This window comes from Mirounga angustirostris, unplaced genomic scaffold, assembly GCF_029215605.1.
Source record: "Mirounga angustirostris isolate CCGP_5_RB_7025 unplaced genomic scaffold, mMirAng1.0.hap1 SCAF_7, whole genome shotgun sequence".
In the NCBI taxonomy this organism is placed as follows: domain Eukaryota; kingdom Metazoa; phylum Chordata; class Mammalia; order Carnivora; family Phocidae; genus Mirounga; species Mirounga angustirostris.
This window is the reverse complement of record NW_026991715.1, coordinates 151,306,228-151,327,094: the sequence shown is the minus strand read 5'-3', so window position 1 is coordinate 151,327,094 and position 20,867 is coordinate 151,306,228.

Sequence of the window (20,867 nt, the reverse complement as noted above, 5' to 3'; positions counted from 1 at the left end):
ACACGGGAAATTCTGGGAGGTGTCGGGCATATCTCTTCCCTTGACTGTGTGGTTGGTACCAGAAGTGAGTGTGTGTACATCCAAATTCATCAAAAAGTGAGTATGAAATGTGTACAGTGCTTTGCAGGTCCCATTTAGCTCAAGAAAACTGTTGAGAAAATTTAAAAAGATGACACCCTTGGGGGTCCACGGTGCAGGCATCAACTTGTACTACTGAGTCAGAAAAACATAGCACCCAGACCGTACGCAAGGATCAGAGGCCCTTTATTAGCCCAGCTCTGCTTTAACTGGTCCCCGCTTCTGAGATGCAGAGGGCGGGGGCCCTCCAGGCCGGGCTTTGGGATTTTATTAACACGGAAGGACAGACGGTGTTGGAGTGTGATTTCTGTGCAAGTGGCTGTGGTGTTTTTTTCTTTGGAGATTAAATATCTTCTAGAAACGTCACAGGGTCTCTGAGGCTCCAGTGCCCTCTGACTTAAAAACAACAGGACAGTTAACAGAGAGCTTGAACCTCACCTTGTCAAGGGGCTTTTCTACACAGCGAGTGCTCAGAAGGCACAGTCCTGGCCCGGCAGATGCCAGCTTCGGGGGAAGGGGTCCCCTGGTCCCTGCATTGGGGGAACAGAAATGTCACCTTCATTGTAAAGTGAACGGCCCATGTTCCCTGCCGACGACAGAGTCTCAGCCTCGCAGGACAGTAACAGCGAGGGCCCCTCCCCCGCCCATCACCTGTGACCCCACCAGCAGCCTCCCTGCATGGCCCCTTCCTGCTTCCTCCCTACCTCTGGCTGTCTTGGCGTTGGTCACTGGATGCACAGGGGGACAAAGGCCAGACCCTGTGACAACAGAACATTGCCCCACGAGCTCTGCAGAACTGACCAGAGCCCGTGGGCCCGAAAGTTCAGGGTTCTGCCCGCGACTGTGGTTTGCTTCACTTGCCTAATTTTTTACCCTATTTCCAGCTCAGGAGCATGCAGAGAAAACAAATAATATACCGTGCCCTCTTCCAGGCAGCTGTCCAGCCTCCCGACTGCAGCTCCCCTTCTCCCCGTGACGCTGCCCCCCCAGCCCGGCCCACCTTGGGCCCCCTCACCAGAGCAAGCTCTGTGGAAATAGCCTGTGTTTGCCCTCCCTGGGGCGGTGACGATCCCCCAGCTGGCCGGAAGGCCACGTTCAGTGAAGGCACAGCCTGCTGAAAGTTGCCCAGCACCGCCGTGGGTGCCCGCATGCAGAGCAGGAAACCAGCCTCTCTGACAACTGACCCGTCTCATCCCCTCTGCTCTGGTGCTTCCAGAACACGGATTCCTCAGGGTCAGCAGCATCCATGCAGCTGGGGCGCCCGGGACTCACAGCCCTTGATCCATGCGGGCAGCGCGTGCGACTTGATCTGAACCACTCACCATTCTGAGAGCTAAGTGCCATCTGGAGAGAGGTCTCTCCCAGCGTCTGCCCACGGATGGAGAGCACCAGACCATGACTCTCTGTTTTCAGGGTTTTCCCTTGCTGGTCTGAAGGATGCCAGAAACCTCCTTTTTCTCTCCTTTGGCTTCTGGGTTGATTCAAAGTAAAATCCATGTTCTCTTCCATCTAGAAAAGAGCAAACACTGCCCAGGGCACGGCTGGCCCCACCAAGGTCCTGAAGGAAATCTCAGAGGCCAAATGCCCCACACCACCCTGGTGTCCCACAGACCCCTAACTGCCATGCACCAGCCAGGATGCTGGGTCCCTGTTAATGGGACCTGAGCAACTAGAATCTTCATGCCCTGTGATGTTGCTAGATCAAGAAATTGTTCTTCTTGCCGTAAGACTGGAGACTTATTATTTTCAAAGTCGCCTTGGGTTGTTGACCCAAGTTATTTGAGGGGAACCAAAATCAGCAGGTCATTTTCTGTGAAGCTCAAGCCCCCCATCCTCAATCTGTGAGTCTCTGTAAGAGCTTCCCTTCTTATTTCTGCTGTGTGCCACTTTGTATTGAGCTCAGCTCTTCATGCCAGCCTGGGAAGCTCTCCCAGAAGGAGGGAGGGTCAGGCGCTCTTTGCCCAGATAACAATACTTGCCTCAAGATGAGTGCTACCTCTCAGTTGGGGGGGGGGTCCTGAGTACCACTGAGGTGTAGGATGAGTCAGGGAGAACGTGGGACCCACTTCCACAGGCACAGGAACCACCCAGCCCCATGCCCAAGCCACCTGAGCCAGTCGGGGCATGGGGGATGGATTTATAAGGCGTTTTTCCCAGGTGGTGCCGGACTAGACTGGGATGTGTTATTCCAGGGAGTAGGGGGACTGGTTGTCCTGTAAAATGTCAAACACAAAACAAAACAAAAAACTCAAGCCATAAAGTTTAGTAGGTGCAGAGTCCATCACAGTCCCTCTGGGCGAGAGCCTCTTAGAAGAGATGTCCCAGGGAAGGAAGGCATCCTATGAGGAAGAAGGACAAAACCATCCATGCACATCTGGATGCATAGAATCTTCATGTCATACATCTGTGGCCCTTCCCTGATTGATTTCTTGCATTTTGATTATAATTTCCCTATTCATATCATTTCCCACGGGGATAGAATGGATTGTCTAGAGCAGAGTTGATTGGATCCCGTTAACAATGACAATCTTGGCAAAGACTTCATGAATCTACTTGGGTGTTATGCACTTGTCTCTTAAGTGAGGTTGGTTAAACTGAATTTGCTCCAAGGATATGACTCTGCTCTTGGGAAGATAGTGATGAGATCACCTTCCTTCTGTTTTTTTCCCAAAGTGCTATTGTTGCCTGCATGTCTCTTGGATCCATTCCCTCCTGAAGACCATGCCGCTCACCACTCACCCTAGCCTTCTTCTCTTTCCCACAGAAGGATTTATATGGAGAAATGGAATTGTATTTTATGACTAGAGCTTGCTTTCTGGCCACTGGCAAGCTGAAAGAGAGAAAGTCAATGTGGTCTCTATACTTCTACAAGCATCTTTTCTCTAGGAGATTCACATAGATCATTTTTTTCTTCTCTTTTCCCTCAACAGAAGATATTCGCTCTCCTTACCAATTTGCTTTAGATTAATGGACTTCCATAAAGGCTAACCTTTCTATAAACAGCCACTTCCTGTCACCCCTTAGTTATTTTTCCTTGAGAATCACTGAATCCTTTATTTTGGATGTCCTGTTCACAGGAAGCACATAGAATATTTACTTTAATCTCTGGAGTTTGCAGTCTCTCTCTCTCTCTCTCTCTCTCTCTCTCTAATTTTCTCTCCTTCCCTCTTTCTCTCTCAGGAGAGTTGTTCCAGGTCAGACATACCTGGGTTGGGTCCCTGTTCTGCCACTAACTAGACATGTATATTTGAGCAGTTTGCCAGACCTGTTCAACTTTATTCTCCGGGTCTGTAACATTTTGATAATGGTGCCTACCTCATTGGTTCATGGCATCAAAACTATGCAATCCCATCTGAAAAGCATCTATGGTCTCTGCTCTTACCCAGGACTACTGCACACTTTGTGCAGGTTGTGGGAGCCATTGTCTGAGGGAGGGAGGGATGCAAATCATTCCACTGGTCAAGCCTTCACCCTTCCGAATCCAAAGAGCAGCCTTATGGGCTAGTCATGGCCCTGAATTCACTCTAACTTTCCAGCATATAATTTAAGGAAATGATAAATGATACACACCTCTCCTCCCTCACTTAATATTATAATTCATTTCTAACAACATTCTTCTAAATGCTAACAAGGATTCTATTTCCAAATATTGCACATGAGAAAAATTATAGCATATGACACATCAGTCCCAAACCTACAACTAATATTATAAAACACAACAGAAACACAAATAAACTATCATATTAGGATATAAAATGCTTAAAACACTGTTTCCTGAGGTCCGATTAATATGATTAACTGTTACTTGCTTGCAGTGATACATCTTTTTCCTTATTATAATCAGTTTTCTGAGTTAGCTCACTCTTTTCTCAATAATCGTCTCACCATTTTTTTCAAACAAGAACTAGGCAAAAATAAGATCTAACTACAAAATGCACAGTGGGAAAGCAGTCAGTATAGACGCACCAAGAGGAAGTGTCTCACCCCGAGATCCAGGGATGCCCTTTTGCACATCTAAGAATGCACATCTTTTTCTATAATCACAGCACATTTTTCAAACAGACTACACGTGATTTCACTGGATGACTAATTGTCTTGTGAAAGTAGCTCAATAGTTTTCTAACACACTGTTTTGTTAGAAATATTTGAGGTTTGGGAATGTCATTATAAAATATTCTCATATTATCATTGGGCAGAAAATATCTATTTAAAAATGTATATATTATCAGATCTTGAGTCTCAGACATCAAGAGTCAATCTCTATGAAAAATATTAAGCAGTAATTATCAGCCCACTTTGTCCATGCTTCTTTTCAATATTTTTAACAAATTCATTCATCCGAACCTACATTTAATAAGTAATTATTACATGGTCTCTCTGCAATGTGGATTAGAAATAGAGCTTTGGGAAAGATATAAATATAGGCCCTCCTTTTATAAAGTTTGTTATTTATAAAGAAAAGAGGAGGAGCGCCTGGGTGGTTCAGTCATTAAGCATCTGCCTTTGGCTCAGGTCATGATCCCAAGGTCCTGGATCGAGCCCCACATCGGGCTCCCTGTTCAGCGGGAATTCTGCTTCTCCCTCTCCCACTCCCCCTGCTTGTGTTCCCTCTCTCGCTGTCCTTCTCTCTGTTGAAAAATCAATAAAATCTTAAAAAAAAAAAAAAGAAAAGAGGAAAAGAAAGGTTAAAGTATTTTCAAAATGTACTTCTTATAAAATTTGGAAAATAAAGCAGATTAAATTTATTTCTACTAGATGTGTATATCTACAATATTTATATGAATATATATGTATATATATATATATTTAGTATATATCTTTGAAGTAATAGTGAAACATTCTAAAGATGCCATACTCCTCCTTTTCATCTCTTTCTTAGTTTGATTGCTGAAGTGGCTGTGTGTTTCTATTCACATCTGGAACATATGTCCTATATTTCATGCCATGTTCTTATAAAATACATGCATGCATATAAGAAAAAATATATAAAATCATTCCTATTTGTATTCATATATATACATAAAACTTAACTTTTTAAAATTTGACAATATGTAGTTTGATTCACATTCAAAGGGGTTTAGAATACTTAAAAATACATATTGGACACAGTAACCAAACGCAAAAAAAGTTTTTAAAAAGGAATATAAGAGAGATAAAATGCTAAGTTTTGCTAAGAGAGGAAATGAAATGGAATCATATAATGTTCAATTAAAACCAGAGAGGACAGAGGAAGAGGGGAAGAAATGAGCAAAGAACAAATAGAGCAAATGACAGTAAGTACATATATGGGAAAAATCAATCCAGTTGCAACAACCACTTTAAATATGAATGGTCTAGGGGCGCCTGGATGGCTCAGTCCCTTAAGCGGCTGCCTTGGCTCAGGTCATGATCCTGGGGTCTTGGGATCGAGCCCCGCATCCGGCTCTCTGGTCAGTGGAGAGCCTGTTTCTTCCCTCTCCATCTGACTGCAACTCTGCCTGCTTGGGCTCTCTCTCTCTCTCTGTCAAATAAATAAATAAAATCTTTAAATAAATAAATAAATAAATAAATAAATAAATAAATAAATAAATAAATGAATAAGAATGGTCTAAATTGATGGATTAAGGACAGAGATTGTCAGAATGGGTTTAAAAAGTGGATTTAAAAAAGCCCTCTTTATTGTCTAAAGAAATCACCTTTAAGTGTAGAGCTAAAACAAAGTTAAAAGTAAAAGAATGGAGTAAGATATACCAGGCTAACAGTAACTAAAAGAAAGTCAGAGCAGCTGTATTTATTTTAAGCAAAGCAGATTTGAGAACAAGGATATATATCAAGGATAAAGAGGTATATTACACAATGATAAAGGGCTCTATCCAATAAAGGGGTCTAAATGCACCTGGCAGAAGGATATCAAGATACGTAAAGCAAAACTGATAGCACTAAAAAGAGGAGTAGATGTCAGCACACTTACGTGAGAATTTTAACACTTCTCTGTCATAGGTAGATAGATTAAAGCAGAAAGAAAATGTGTCGGGATATACATGATGTAAATAGCATTATTTATCCACTTTTTCTAATTGATTTTCATAGAATGTTCTACCAAACAACAGCAGAATACATGTTCTTCTCTAGCTGATGTGGATCATTCGCCATGATAAACCATATTGTGTGTCACAAGCACACATTCACAAATTTAAAATATTGTAAATTTACAATGTTCTCAGAGCACATGGAATCAAATTAGAAATAAATAACAGAAAGATGGTTGGAAATCTCCAATTATTATTAACAATTTAACAATACCCGTTTTGTTAATTTCTGCCATTCTAACTGGTGTTGGCAAAAACGTGGAGAAAGGGGAACTCTCTTACGCTATTGGTGGGAATGCAAGCTGGTATAACCACTCTGGAAATCAGTATGGAGGTTCCTCAAGATGTTAAGAATAGAGCTACCCTATGACTCAGCGATTGCACTATTAGGTATTTACCCCAAAGACACACACATAGTGAAAAGAAGGGCCATATGCACCCCAATGTTCATAGCAGCAATGTCCGCAATAGCCAAACTGTGGAAAGAGCTGAGATGCCCTTCAACAGACGAATGGATAAAGAAGATGTGGTCCATATATACAATGGAATATTACTCAGCCATCAGAAAGGATGAATACTCACTATTTGCACTGACATGGATGGAACTGGAGGGTTTTATGTTAAGTGAAGTAAGTCAAGCCGAGAAAGACAATTATCATATGGTTTCACTCATATGTAGGAACATAAGCAATAGCACAGAGGACCATAGGGGAAGGGTGGGAAATACAAAAGGGGAGAAATCAGGGAGGGAGACAAACCTGATAGTCTGAGAGACTTGGACCCCGAGAAACAATCTGGGGGTTTCAGAGGGGAGGAGTGTGGGGGGAGGGCATAACAGGGTGATGGGTATTGAGGAGGGCATGTGTTGTGATGAGCACTGGGTGTTATACTTAACTAATGAATTATTGAACACTACATCAAAAACTAATTATGTACTATACAGTGGCTAACTGAAAATAATAAAAAAAATAACAGTACTTGCCAAAATAATGTCTGGGTCAAGTATGCAGGCTTCACAGAAATGAAAAATATATTTTGAACTAAGTAAGTATGAAGATACAATGATCAAAGTGTGTGAGATGACACAGAAGCAGTGCTTAGAGAGAATTTGATATTTATACTTATATATCTGTATCTATCATCTATCTATCATCTATCTGTCATCTGCCATTCCCCCCACACACCTGTCTATACTAGAAAAGAAGATGATACAAAATAAAAACAAAACCTAAGCTTTCATTTTAGGAATCTAGAGAAATAGGATATTTTAAGCCTAAAAAGAAAGCAAAAGAAAGAAAATAATAAAAATCAAAGCAGAAATCAATGAAATTGAAAACAGGAAAACAATAGAGAAAAACAATACAATTTAAAGATTCCTTGAAAAGACCAATGAAGCTTATACTGTGTCACAAACAAATGGGATTTATTCTAGGTGTGCAAGCTTGGTTCCACATTCAAACTTTAATTAATATAATCCACAAAAGCAATAGACTGGAGCAGCAAAATCACATAATCATGCCAATTGATGTAGAGAAAGCATTTGCCAGAACCTAACATCCATTCAAGGTGAAATCTATAAGCACGCTAAGAAAGGAGAGAATTTCCTCAAACTGATGAAGGACACTAGCAAATGCTGACAAACAACAACAAGAAGCACCATACGAAGTCCAGATGGCCTCATACCTAATGGTGAGACTCGGGACCGTTCCCCCTAATGTCAGAAACAAGCAAGGATGTCCTCTCTCACAACTTCTAGGTACTGAAATTGTAGCTAGTGCAATATGGAAAAAAAAAAGGGATACAGATGCGAAAGGAAAACAACAAAACTAGTGTTATTTTCAGATGACATGATTGATTTATAGTATGCCCCAAATTTAACAAAAAACTACTGGAACTAATAAGTGAATATAGTAAAGTCAATATGAATTAGTCACTGTTTTCCTATATGTCACCAGTGAATAATTGGAATTTTAAATTATAAAGCAATACCATTTACAATAGCACGAAAAAGGGAGAAATACTTAGGCATAAAACAATCTAAATATGTATGTGGAAAACTATAAAACACTAATGAAATAAAGCAAAGGAGATCTAAGTAAATGGAGAACTACTTTGTGTTCATGGACAGGGAGATTCAATTTTGTCAATCTTCCCAAATTGATGTGTAGATTCAATACCATTGTGATCCCAATAAAAATGTCTGCACCCTAGTGGGTATATATCAACAAATTTATTCTAAAGTTTATATGGAAAGACAATAAACCAAAAATAGTCAACACAAGACTGAAGAAACAAAAATAGTTGGGGCCTCATATGACTCATGCCATCTGATCTCAAGGCTTATTATAAAGCAACAGTAAGCAAGAAAGCCTTCTACCAATGGAATAATGGATAACAGATCAATGGAACATAAGAGAGAGCCCAATAATGGGCCTATGCAATTATAGTCAACTGATTTTTTGATACAGACACAAAGGCAACTTAATGGAGAAAGGATAACATTTGCTATACATGAGGTTGGAACAATGGAACATTACAGGTAAAGAGAGAGAAAAAGAACCATACATAGAATTTACACATTTCACAAAAATTGATTCTAAATGGATGATAGACTTAGGTGTAAAATGTAGACGTCTTAACATTTCTTAAAGAAAAAAAAATGAGAAAATATATCTGACTTGGAGCTTGGTGATGTGTTTTTAGAAACAAACAAAAAACACCACCCATGAAAGAAAAAATGGTAAGTTAGAATTGATTAAAATTAAATCCTTTTGTTCTATGAAAGACATTGTTATGAGAAAGAAAAGGGAAGTCACAGACTGGTTGAAAATATTTGCAAGACACATATCTGGTGGAGTACTTATATCCAAAATGCTTACAGAACTCTTAAAACTCAAAACTTAAAAAACAAACAAAAATGGGCATCTGTATGAACAGAAACTTCACCAGAGGACAAAGTCAGATGGGAAAGAAGCATATTAGGAGATTCTCAACATCTGATGTCCTCAGGGAATTAAAAGTTACCACGATACCCCTATCAGAACCATGAAAACCCTAAAACAGGGAGAAGTTGCTGGTGAGGATGTGGAGCACTGGGGACTCTCATTCATCTGGCGGGAATGAAAAATGGCACAGTTACCTAGAAGGCAGTTTGCTGGTTTCTTTCCACGTTAACCATTCTTGCCATACAATCCAGCAGTCACACTACCAGGGATTTAGCCAACTGATTTGAAAACTTGTGTTCATACAAACGCCTACATAAAAATGTGTATAGCAGCTTTTATTATAATTGTTAAAAATTGAAAAGAAGCAAGGTGTTTTTAATATGTGAATTAATACATGAATTGTGGTTTTGCCAAACAAAGAACTATCATTGGGCAGCAACAACAAAATAAGTAACAAGTCATGTGAAGACATGATGATTCTTAAATTCATGTGGGTTAGTAAGAGAAGGGAGTCTGAAAATGGCACATGCTGTATGATTCCATTTGAATGACATTCTGGAAAAAGCAAATTACAAAGAATCGATGGAAAACAAACCCTTGGTTGCCAAGGGTTCCAGAAGTGGGAGGGTCAGATAGGTGAAGACAAGGGATTTTTTTTTAACAAATACCATACATATTCTGTATCATACTGTAATGGTAGACACATGATGTTATGCATTTATCAAAACCTACAGAAATTTACAGCAAGGAGTAAACTTTAATGAGTGTTCTTCTTGGTAATTCCTAAGCCCAGCCTAATCATGAGGAAAACATCCATAAATCCCAGTAGAAGGATATTCCACCAACTGTCTGACTGACCACTTGACATTCCTCAAAACTGTCAAGGTCATCAAAAACAAGGACAGTCTGTCTGAGAAGCCGTCACCTCCAAGAGGAGCTTAAAGAGACAAGATCACTAAAGAAAATACTGTATCCTGAATGGGACGCTGGAACACAGAAATGGTTTTAGGGAAAATTAAGAATGTCCTTATGAACTAAAGTGGACTTTAGTTAATAGTCACGTATAAATATTGGCTCTCGAATTGTGGTAAATCTAGAATATTAAGGAGCGATGTTAAATATAAAGGGAAGTCGGTTGAGACATATGGAAACTGTCTACTGTATCTCTGCAATATTTCTGTAAATTTAAAACTATTCTAAAACAAAATGCATGATTTAATCTAATTGTTGATTCAATCTTTCTATGGAAGTTGGTGAGAACTTCTTCGGTAGGAAAACATGCAGTGATGATGATGATGATGATAAGCTGGAACCAGAGAGATGGGTGGAAGGAAGCCACCACCCAGAAGCTTTCATTTGGTTAGGATTGTAGCTGCAGGACCTCATTTCACCTAGATGCTGACAGTATCCCTCCTGGCCTAGCTACGTTATTGGCACTTACAGTACTGTCTCTATGTAGCTAAACCAAATAAGTCAGAAGCCTCCAGATAATAGCATTTCTAAGTTGGGGAGGAGTCACAGAAGTGAAGATAACTGAACAAGGACAGTCAACCAGCAGCTTGAGAATCAGGGTCCCCAGCACTAGCTTAAGCGCTCTCAGGGGGGCTGTACCCTTCCCAGTTACATGAACACTTCTGTCAAGTAGCACCGTGTGCCAACTGAACTGTTCACCTCCAAAGCACCAGTTTATTTAAACTCAATTACTTACATGACTAGGGCCAGTGATTTCTAAAAAGGAGTCTCTCATCTACTGTGATAAGTGTTCTGCCAAAACTCAGCATGAATTTTGTTTTCTTTAAAAACTACCATTCCCATATAATTGGATTAACCCAGCATGTGACTATGGCCAGATGTCGAAGCTTCCCAGGTTGGGTAGATCCCTCATGTGACTTTTCTCAGGCTTCTCTGATAATATTCTGGGAGTAGAAAATGGAGCCCTTGGCTAGAAATGACTTTTTAAGTGTCCTTAAGAAGTTACAACTGTTGACCAGGAGAGAAACTACCAAGGGCTCAAGGAAGGTTTCAGGCATTCAAACAGCTATGGTCAGAGATCAAGGAATCATTTACTTATTAACTGCTTGCAGGAAATTTTGATTTTTCTGAGACATGTGGGAGGAAAAGAATCCCCAGGCAATTATTAAATTCAGAGAGAATCTAGTTATTTGAACAGTCAAATCTCCTTCTTAAAAATACTTGGACTGCTACTAACCCGGTTGATCTCTTCCTCCAGCACCTCCATCCCTCTTCTCTACAGACTCACCATGTTCACCCAAGAGAGCAGCCATCAGAAGTGTGCTCTGTGCTGCAAAGGACAGGACACAGAAGTGCCTGCCTTCAAGGAACCTCCCCTCTTATTGGAAATCACACACAGAAATGTCCACATGTAGGGGAAAGGGACAAAGCTCTGTGACTACAGAGAGCAGTATGGCAAGCTGGGCCCTTCTAGCCTGCTGGCCCTCCTGCCCTCAGCAGCCTTCTCTTCAGGCCGCACACAGACTTCTGCATTCATCGTGTCTCTACCTGGAACCCTTTGGCACTGACTCCCAGAGCTCGACCATAACATACACATCCCAGGAAGAGCTCACAAAGCACTTCTTCTCAGTGTCCTGTTAGTCTCGGGCCACAGGACCCACCTCGCATGCCCTGCACTCTGGCCTCGTCTTTCTCCCCCACAAGGACACAGTGGGCTCTGAGCTTCCGTGGCCCAACTCTGGTGGAATTCCTCTTATTTTTTCATCAGGGGCCACTTTCAAGGTCATCATTTCTGCAGAGTAGGATGGTTGCCCACCAGTCCTGGGGGAGGCGGCAGCCATCCTCTGGGTTTATGTATTTAAACTTGTGGATCCCAGTGAAAAATAGAGATAGAAAAAGAGCATTCTTAGGAGAGAGAAAAGCAAGGTAAAGCAGCTGGATTGGAAGGCACACAAGGCGTTCAAGGGCAGTGTTGGATTTGAGTTACATCGCGAGAACGTGAAGAGGCAGAGGGGGCATATTGATGACAGGAGGCGGTCCCTGGATACTGAGAAGGCTGTGGACCATGGAGGGCCTCCAAGCCTGTCTAAGAGAGGCAGGAGTTTAGGGGAACATCATCTCAGAAAGAGCCAAAAGAGATGTTCCAGTGATGCAGTCAGAAAGGGTAACTTGCTTCCACCCCCACTATCCCCAGCAGGGCCTGCCCTGCTGACCACAGAGGATGGCACGTGGGCAGGGTCCCACCCTCCATAGTCCAGCTAGACCCACCTCTGTTGTCCTCCTACCTGCAGCAACAAAGCCTGGGTGTCTCCTGGCTTGCCTGGGGTGCCCCTTCCAGGACCCAGTCCTTGTGCTTCTTAGGTATGGTGTTTGGGGGGCAGGGCAGGGCCCCACAGGTCCACAAGGGTGGAGTTTGGGTCACATCAAGGGGACTGGTGACACCTTACAAAGGCCTCTCACCAATCCCTTCAAACCAGATGGCTAACACCTGCCACAACCTACATTTCAAAATTCAGTAACGTCAAGTCATTGTATTCAAGTCCAGTTGCCTGTCTAAGGCCCACGGTCTTCAAGGAACACTTAGAGACCCAAGAATTGCAGTCTCCAAACAAAGCAGTCATTACTAGCTAGATCTTTGTCTTAGAATTCCCTGAATATTTCCAGAGGAAAGCATGGTCTTTCATGCAGTTGTTTGTCATGTGTGCACAATAAGTCACTACTCTTTCCTTTTCTCTGGGTCCCCAAACCCTCTGTTCATCTTCCCTACCAACACTTTCCAACATTATATTGAAGTTTTATTCAGTGAATGAATACATGGGGTGAACATATTTAAACCTTCACTTCCCAAACCTAATATAAAACACTTCCACTTAAGGTCAATATGTTAATGCACTCCGCAAAATGTGTTTGAGGCATTAAACATTATAAGTGTTTAGTTATAAACATTATCACTTTAATTAATTTATATATACATTGGCATATTTAAATGGTAATAAAATAATCACCATAAGAAGAGATTTGTAGATGTGTTTATAATAACATTATCAATGGTTAATCTATGTCCAAAAGTAGTGGAAGGTCTAGGTTAAAATTAATTTGAAAAACTAGAGTTTAACATACGCAGCGTGAGCCACGAAGAATCAACTTCTCGAAGATGAGATAACAGCTTATGAGCAGGACAGGAAATAGAGCAGCGCGGGAAGGCAGTCACTAATACCTGGGGCAATGGGATGGTGTGAATAGAAAATCAAAACCTGGAGCTCCTCTAAGGATGTTTGGGAACTGCTATGACTTTTAGAGAAAGTAGATGTTTTTTCTGCTTTGTTTGTAGAGAAAAACTTCAGCAAGACCAACGCCTTGTCCATGTGGCTTTTTAATTACACTTCTATTGATTAGGCTAAAAACCATGCAGATTGAAGAAGGACAAACTTTTTAAAGATACTTTAAAACAGATTTCAGCAATTTCTGCAAACAAACAAAACAAAAAACAATCAATCAAAAACAAAAAACCTTATAGAATCCCACACATTAGCAGCTGTAATCAAGCAAGAGTCACCAGAGAGAGAGAGATGCAATTACTACTGGACCATCACTCCATCACTCCTGTTTCACTACTAATAGAAATGCTGATCCAACAACCAGTTTAAATGTAATGAAGCAGCAGCAAATCTGGGGTAAGTGGGTTAGTTAAGAACGGCTGGTGTCTCTGCAACTGGAATTCATTCCAGGTATTCTAAACAGGAAGGGGCACAAGAGGTCAATGCGGTCAAATGTGTTGGGAAGACCAGAGGGGCCAGTAAGTGGAAAGCTTTCAAAGCGATAAATAAACAGTCTGGTAAAGAGACAGGTTGAGAAGGGGCTATCCAAATAATCACAAGAGAGGCAGCAGGGAAAATAATAATCACAAGAGAGGCAGTGGAATAGAAAGGTGGGGGTTTGCAGAGAATCTTCCAATATAGAACAGTATGATCTTGGAGTTCAAGGAGCCTGCAGACCATGGTGCTCACTGAGGAGAGTGCAGGAGCAAGCAAGCTAGCAGGGGAGGAATGGTCTGGAGCTTCCCCTGTGGCTGAGAGGAGGAAGGAGGAAATTCCCCACTGCCCTTGTCCCACCTAGGTGGGGATGATCTTCCCAAAGAGGACTGGGGACACTGCGGATAGTTGAGTTGATGAATATCTAGGTGTGGCAAAATGCGCATGTTCTGAATGGGGGGAAGTGATACTCCAATGAAATGCCACCTAGGACCTGGTACTTGAATAGAATTTAGCACTGGGAAAGGTAGTCAACTCCTTCACATCTCGATGTTTTCATTTAAAAGGAGAGCTGGATAGTTCTTCTGGCCCTATAGTGTATTCACATTCAACTCGGATTAAGGGGGTCTCACCCTATTCACTGCCCAGAAAAAAATGTCACGATGTTGGCAATTATTGTATGAAACACATTTTCCAAACTGATGTCTAATTCAATTAGCAATAAATTTCTGTTCTAAGATCTGGTGGCAACAAATGCCACAATAACATTAAATAATTATCAAGAGATACCCAGGCTTTTTTTAGGGGAAGAGGGAAATGTTAAAGGAAATCACTGATCACATAAGTAGATAGTGAAAAAATGGGTCTCTGCAGAACTAGAAACTGAGTTATTGAATGCATGATATGCATTAACGGCAACAATAGAGGTTAATACTTAGGGGTCAGATCATGCTTCCGTGGTATTGGATGAATACATTCCCCTTAAATTCACATGATAACCCTTTAGAGGCATACATTAACTAAGTGCTTCTCCCAACGACTCCATCTTACAGATAAGGAAACTGAGGCACACAGTAAGCTAATGCTTTACCCAACGTCACATGTAAGAAATGGAGACTAGAAGGGTGATTGCCAGGGCCTGGGGAGTTCAGGAAAGGGGAAGTTCTTGGTCAAAGAGCACAAACTTCCAGTTCTAAAAAGAGTAAGTTCTGGGGATGTAATGTGCAGCATGGTGACTATAGCTAATAATACTCTTATTATATAGTTGAAAGTTGCTAAGAGAGTAGATCTTAAATGTTCTCACCACAAAAAAAGAAAAACAAACTTGGAATTAAGTGACACAATGGGGGTGTTAGCTAAACTATGATTAGAATCATTGTATCAACATGTATATAAATTTATCAACTCAACATGTATACACCCTAAACATATATATTGTTATATGTGAGTTAAATCTCTATAAGGCTGGGGTGGGAGGAGAAACAGAGACAGGTGTGAAACCTAGGCATTTTAATTCAAAGCCCCACGCTCGTGGTCCCTGCAAAGTATGCGTTTCTCTCATGAGTTAAGTCTGAGGGCCACAGTCTCCCATAAACAGCCCATGAGAGGTTCTTAAAAGCAACATTAGAGTCGGGTCATGTCTTTGTCAAGCAGAGCACATGGACAGCTTCTCACCCCCATCACGAGATTTTTCAATATTGTGGAAGTCCTAGAGGAAAAAAAAAATAAATAAATAGCTCAAGATGTTTCTCTTGAACAAACCAGGTAAGAAGAAAATGACATTATTATTTTTATACGCCCTATTTACTCCTTCCTGTATCCCATTTTTCTTTTGCCACTGGATCCTTCTGTTTCAGGGAACACTTAGGTGTAACCTACTGTAAATGGGGGACATCTTTATTCTTTGTCTTTGATTCTCTTCAAACCCTGGCTCACCTCAATCCCTTTGCTGCCAGTTTCCTTTAAGAGGTAATCTGTGCTCCCCAAGTGGATTTCGGCCCTCCCTCCCCTGTCCTCCTCCCACCTATGCCGGTCGGCATCGGGGACACCAGTACCCCCCACACCCCACATGCACCCCAGCCCCTCAGCCCCATGCCGATGCCCCTCCTCCTGCACACTCCCCAGTTTGTGCTTGTCCTTTTCCCTTTCCATCTTCCCTGGCTTCTGTGCTCTTTCGTCATTGGCTCTGAGCTCTCTCAGGCGCTCATGTCCTCAGATACCTCATGCGGTCTGATGATGACCTGGTTCTAGAAACCTGACTCCTATCCCCTTGCCTTGTATGTCCCCCAGACTCTGACACTTACTGCAAACAAGCCTGCTCCTTACCTGTTTTCCTCAGCCATGGAGCATGCTAGAGCCTCGGAGCTACCCCTGTCCTCCCTTTCTCCATCACCCATCATCCAGGAAGGTTCCTTCGCTTCCCTCAAGGGTCTTCCTCCATGTCCCTCCTTCCTTCCCCAGGACACGTGTCCTTGCCCATTGCCCCATTGCAATAAATCCTTGAGGGGAGTGGAGGGGGCCACCCCAGCTGTGCTCCATCTCAGGTTAGACTAGATTCTTTATCAAAAAGAGAGAAGATCTTCAGAAGGGTGCATGGCTCCCTGTGGTCACAGGAGGACATCCTGGTTGCTCAGCAACCCCACCCCCTCCAGCCTCGCCCTGCCGTTCCTCTTCATTCCGGCCACACCTAATGGCTCATCTGTGTCCAGACAGCAACTCCTCTGGGAACCCTTCCAGGACATTTTGAGCTGGATTTTTCACTATCCTTTCTGTATATCACCTGTCACCTGGAAGAAGAGTTTTCTTAACTGGCTCTCCAGTTGCAGTGGGAGACAGGAGGGCCGGGGCTGTGTCTTACCCCTTTTCCCTGCAGCCCAGTGCAGAAGAAACCAAGGTTTAGACTTTAGGTTTACTGCCTAGACTTTAGGTTTACTATGTTGTTAGTATTGATTTGCCGCTTTAAAAACAAACACCCTCTGAGCTTGATTTCCTCTACTACCTACTCACTTGCCCTAGTTCTGCCTTTCAACACCCAAGAGGAAAAGCCTATTTTCTAGAAGCAAAGGTTGTGCAGAACACCAGCCTGTGGGAGCTGACAGGAGAACAACCATCATTGGCACATTTGGCATTTCTCAAGCTGACCATTCTTTCCCTGACATTTGTAGTGGAGTTGAGCAATACTTGGGTTCCAGTGAGATCCCACGGGGCAGCTGCATTCATCTTCAGATGACGCCCAGGGAGGATTTTTCAATCACGCAATGGGTACAGAACATGTGAGGAGGGATGATACCAGGCTTAGGACATAAGAATGGTAAAGCCCGTGCGGGGAGACTGCTGATCGTGAAGCCCAGACCTGGAGACAGGTGCTAACGAAGGTGCTCCCTGGGCGAGAGTGGCAGCGGGCCTGGTGCGCTCCCAGAGCTGGTGCCCAGCATCCCGGGTGCCCGGGCCTGGGGTTCCATGATGGCTCAGGCCACATGTGGCCCGGCTGTCCCTGTCCACCTGGCTTCCAGCTCCGCTCCCAGACGGGTCAGGCGAGGGCACATTTACTGCTGTGCCCAGAGATCTTTGCTGGGAGGTCAGGTGGTGCAGGGAGACACACATTCTGTGTCTTCATTTTTACCTGGGTCCCTGCTTCATTTATGACCCATGCTACTGCTCACCATGGGACTTTCCAGTTTCCCTAAACAACTCCTGAGTCATCAAAGACAACAGTATCTATTTCTTTCAGTCCTTAAGACATAGAGCCTAGGTCTTTTTGTATACAACCACGCTGGGTTTCATGTGGATATGGACAGACAGACTCTCTTTGACCAAACTACAGACAGGCTCCTTGGGGCCCTCTTCCTGACCAGGCCTTAACCGTGGCCTGCCCAGCCCGGTGGTGGCAAGGATCCTCCTAAGTCACTTTGGCAAGACTCCCCTACCCTCCCTGTCTATGTAGTAATCTCCGTCCCTTGCCCTCCCCCCATCCCACTTGCTGGCTGTGAATTCCCGCCTGTCTTTGCTGGGTTCAGCGTGGACCCCGCCCTTTTTCTCTGCATGGCAGCCCTGAATGAAGTCTTCTTCACCATTTTAATAAATGTCAGGATCAATTTTCTTTTTTTCATTTAAATTCAATGAGCCAACTTATTGTACATCATTAGTTTCAGATGTAGTGTTCAATAATGTATCAGTTCCGTATAATGTCCGGGATCAATTTTCTTCTAACAATATGCACTTAAAAGTTAGTCCCCGCCTTCCTCACCAATGGCTCTTGTGAGATTGCTTCTGCTAGGAAGTCCTGTCACAGCGACCTCATCACCAAAGCCATTCCACCACGGGCATCCGACTGCAAGGACTCGGACCCATTCCATATTTTTCCTTCCCCATCCCGTGCACACTTATTTGGGTCATTGTTTCAGCTCCTGGGTACAAACTGAAGCATAAATTCAAAGGGGAGACAGTGTTCATAGGAAGGGTCTGGTCTTCTTCCCAATTGGTTTGGTGAGAACTGCCTGACGGTGGTGGTGGGGCGTAGTCATACAGAGCCAGTGTTCGGGAATAGTTACGTGCACTCTTACTTCCTCCCTCTTCTATTTTAAGGACTCACTTCCAGTTACAATAAGATGCCAAGCTAATTTACTGTATAAGTGCAAAATTTTCTTTTACCCTTATATTTTTATATTTATATAAAATCATCTTTAAAAAATCATTTTAAGACAATACAAAATATCTCTCCTACTCAAGGCAGCCCTACACACACACACACACACACACACAGAGCCCTTTCCAAAATAAATCTTTTGTTCTAATTTCTTTTTTTTTAAGATTTATTTATTTGAGAGAGAGAGGAGAGAGAGAGAAAGAGAGAGAGAGACAGCAGTGGGGAGGGGCAGAGGGGAAAGAATCTCAAGCAGACTCCCCACTAAGCCCAGAGCCCAAAGCAGGGCTCGATCTCACAACCCTGAGATCATGACCCGAGCAAAATCAAGAGTAGCTGCTCAAATTACTGAACCACCCAGGTGCCCCATCACTCTAATTTCTCTAGGGAAATTATTTACAGTAGAGTGATAAGCTTATAGCTTTGGTTAGGGTTTTCTTAGATCAGTAGAATCAGGCCATAGTCAACATTCCCTACTTTTTTTTTTTTTTTTAGAAGTTTAGAAAATAGAGAATTAAAACTACAAAGCAAAAACTGAGTAATGCCTAAAGACAGAGAGTTGAAGCCTTTATGAGAATAACTCAATCAAAACGATCTCTTGCGAGAGATGGTCCTGCTCTTATGAAGGCTGTAGCAGAATGCCCTGTAGTTCTGTTAAATTCACCCGAGAGAGATCTTAAAGAAACAGATTGCTAACTTACTACCATCGGCAATTCTGATTCAAAGGGAACTGAATTTAAGAATAAAATTCTCTAATGACTCTGGTGATTGGACAAGACTTACAGCCAGTGAACTGGACAAGCTTCTGAGGAGGCCATGAGACCATGTCCACACTCATGGAGGGCTTGCCATTTTGTTTCTGATAAAGTGGAATGCAAGTCTGAATTATAAAATGTTGGGTATTTCTGAATCTGAGATACCTTAGAGACCATAAACACAAACAGACCAATGGTTTTCAAACCACACCTAACTCCAGAGAACAGGACCCAGGGTAAGGTGAGTGGAGGTGAGAGAAGCCACCAAGAAAGACTGTCCACAAGCAACAGAAAAAGAGCACCCCCCCTCCAGTGACTTATTTAATAAAATCCTTTCACCTGGATTTCCTCTAAATAAAAGGTTTCCCTACTTTAAAAGATGTTGGGGGAGCAATGATAGTCTAGACCAGTGTTTCTCAAATCATGTTAAAATGCAGATTCTGATTCAGTGGGTCTCAGGTTAGCTGGATATCCTGAATTTCTCACATGCTCTCAGGTAAGGTTGTTGCCTCTAAGCAAGCATCACATTTCTGAAGAACTAGGGTCTAGACCAGCGCTCTGTTGAATTACACAGACCAGTGCTAAACGTAGGCCTTGTGTGTGGTTTTAAATACGTTAGTAGTCCCAATTAAAAAAAAAAGTGAAATTATTTTAATGGACTTCATGCAATCCAATAGAGCTACCATATTATCAATTAAGTATGCAATCATTATAAAAACATACCGATTCGATATTTTGCTTTCTTTTTGTGTATGTCGAGTCTTCGGAATTTAGTAGGTATTTCACAGCTGGGGCGCACCTCGGTTTGGACTGGCCCCATCCCCAGTGCTGGTGCCACACCTTCTACCACGTTGGAAACCACAGATCTAGATGAAGGACCGAGCCAGTGATGAAATGATTTTCAAGAACCTTCCAGCAAGGGAGCCGCAGCTGTGTCCCAAACATTTCACAGACCATGAAGCCACTGCCTTTGAAAGTGGTCAATCTATCTTCAGTCAGTCCTCTTCATTTTTCCCTATCTAGGCCAAAATCGCTCTGTGTGGCGCCCAGTGGTTGCCCCTGGCACTAACTCTCGGCACTGCCCAGAATCGAGCTGGTCTATTTTTGACACAACCTGTTTCAGATACGGGGGTCCTTTTCTGTGTTTTGCTTTTCCAGAGTTTTACCAAGTCTTTCCCTCTCTGAAGCCACACAGGCCTGATTTCTTCTGACCTGTTTTTGAGTTCTTTTACCCATTCTTTTCTTCCCTGGATAGGATTCATCTTTGCTCCTCTTAAAGTCGGAGCATGGGACCCAGCACAGCCTTGCAGCTCTGACCTGGGCAGTGAGCCCTGGCTTTAGCACGTACTCAGTTCATGAAGTCCAGGGCAGCTCAGCTTTCTCAGAGCAGTGACCTTGGGAAGGACCTTCATCCCAGGCCCAGGAGCTGTCTGAGCACGGCTAACCTATGGGCCACTGGGATCCTATGGGCTGCATCTACTCCTGGCAGTTGCCATTGTGTTCAAAGTAGCTCATTGTCTAAGCTGTAGAGATGTTTTGGATATTCTATCACACAGCAAAATTATTATTACTTCAAGATTTATGCCATGCAGAAAATTCGGGTGGCTTGACCTCAGTGTCCACAGCATCATGATGGGAAATGGTAGCATGGCCTA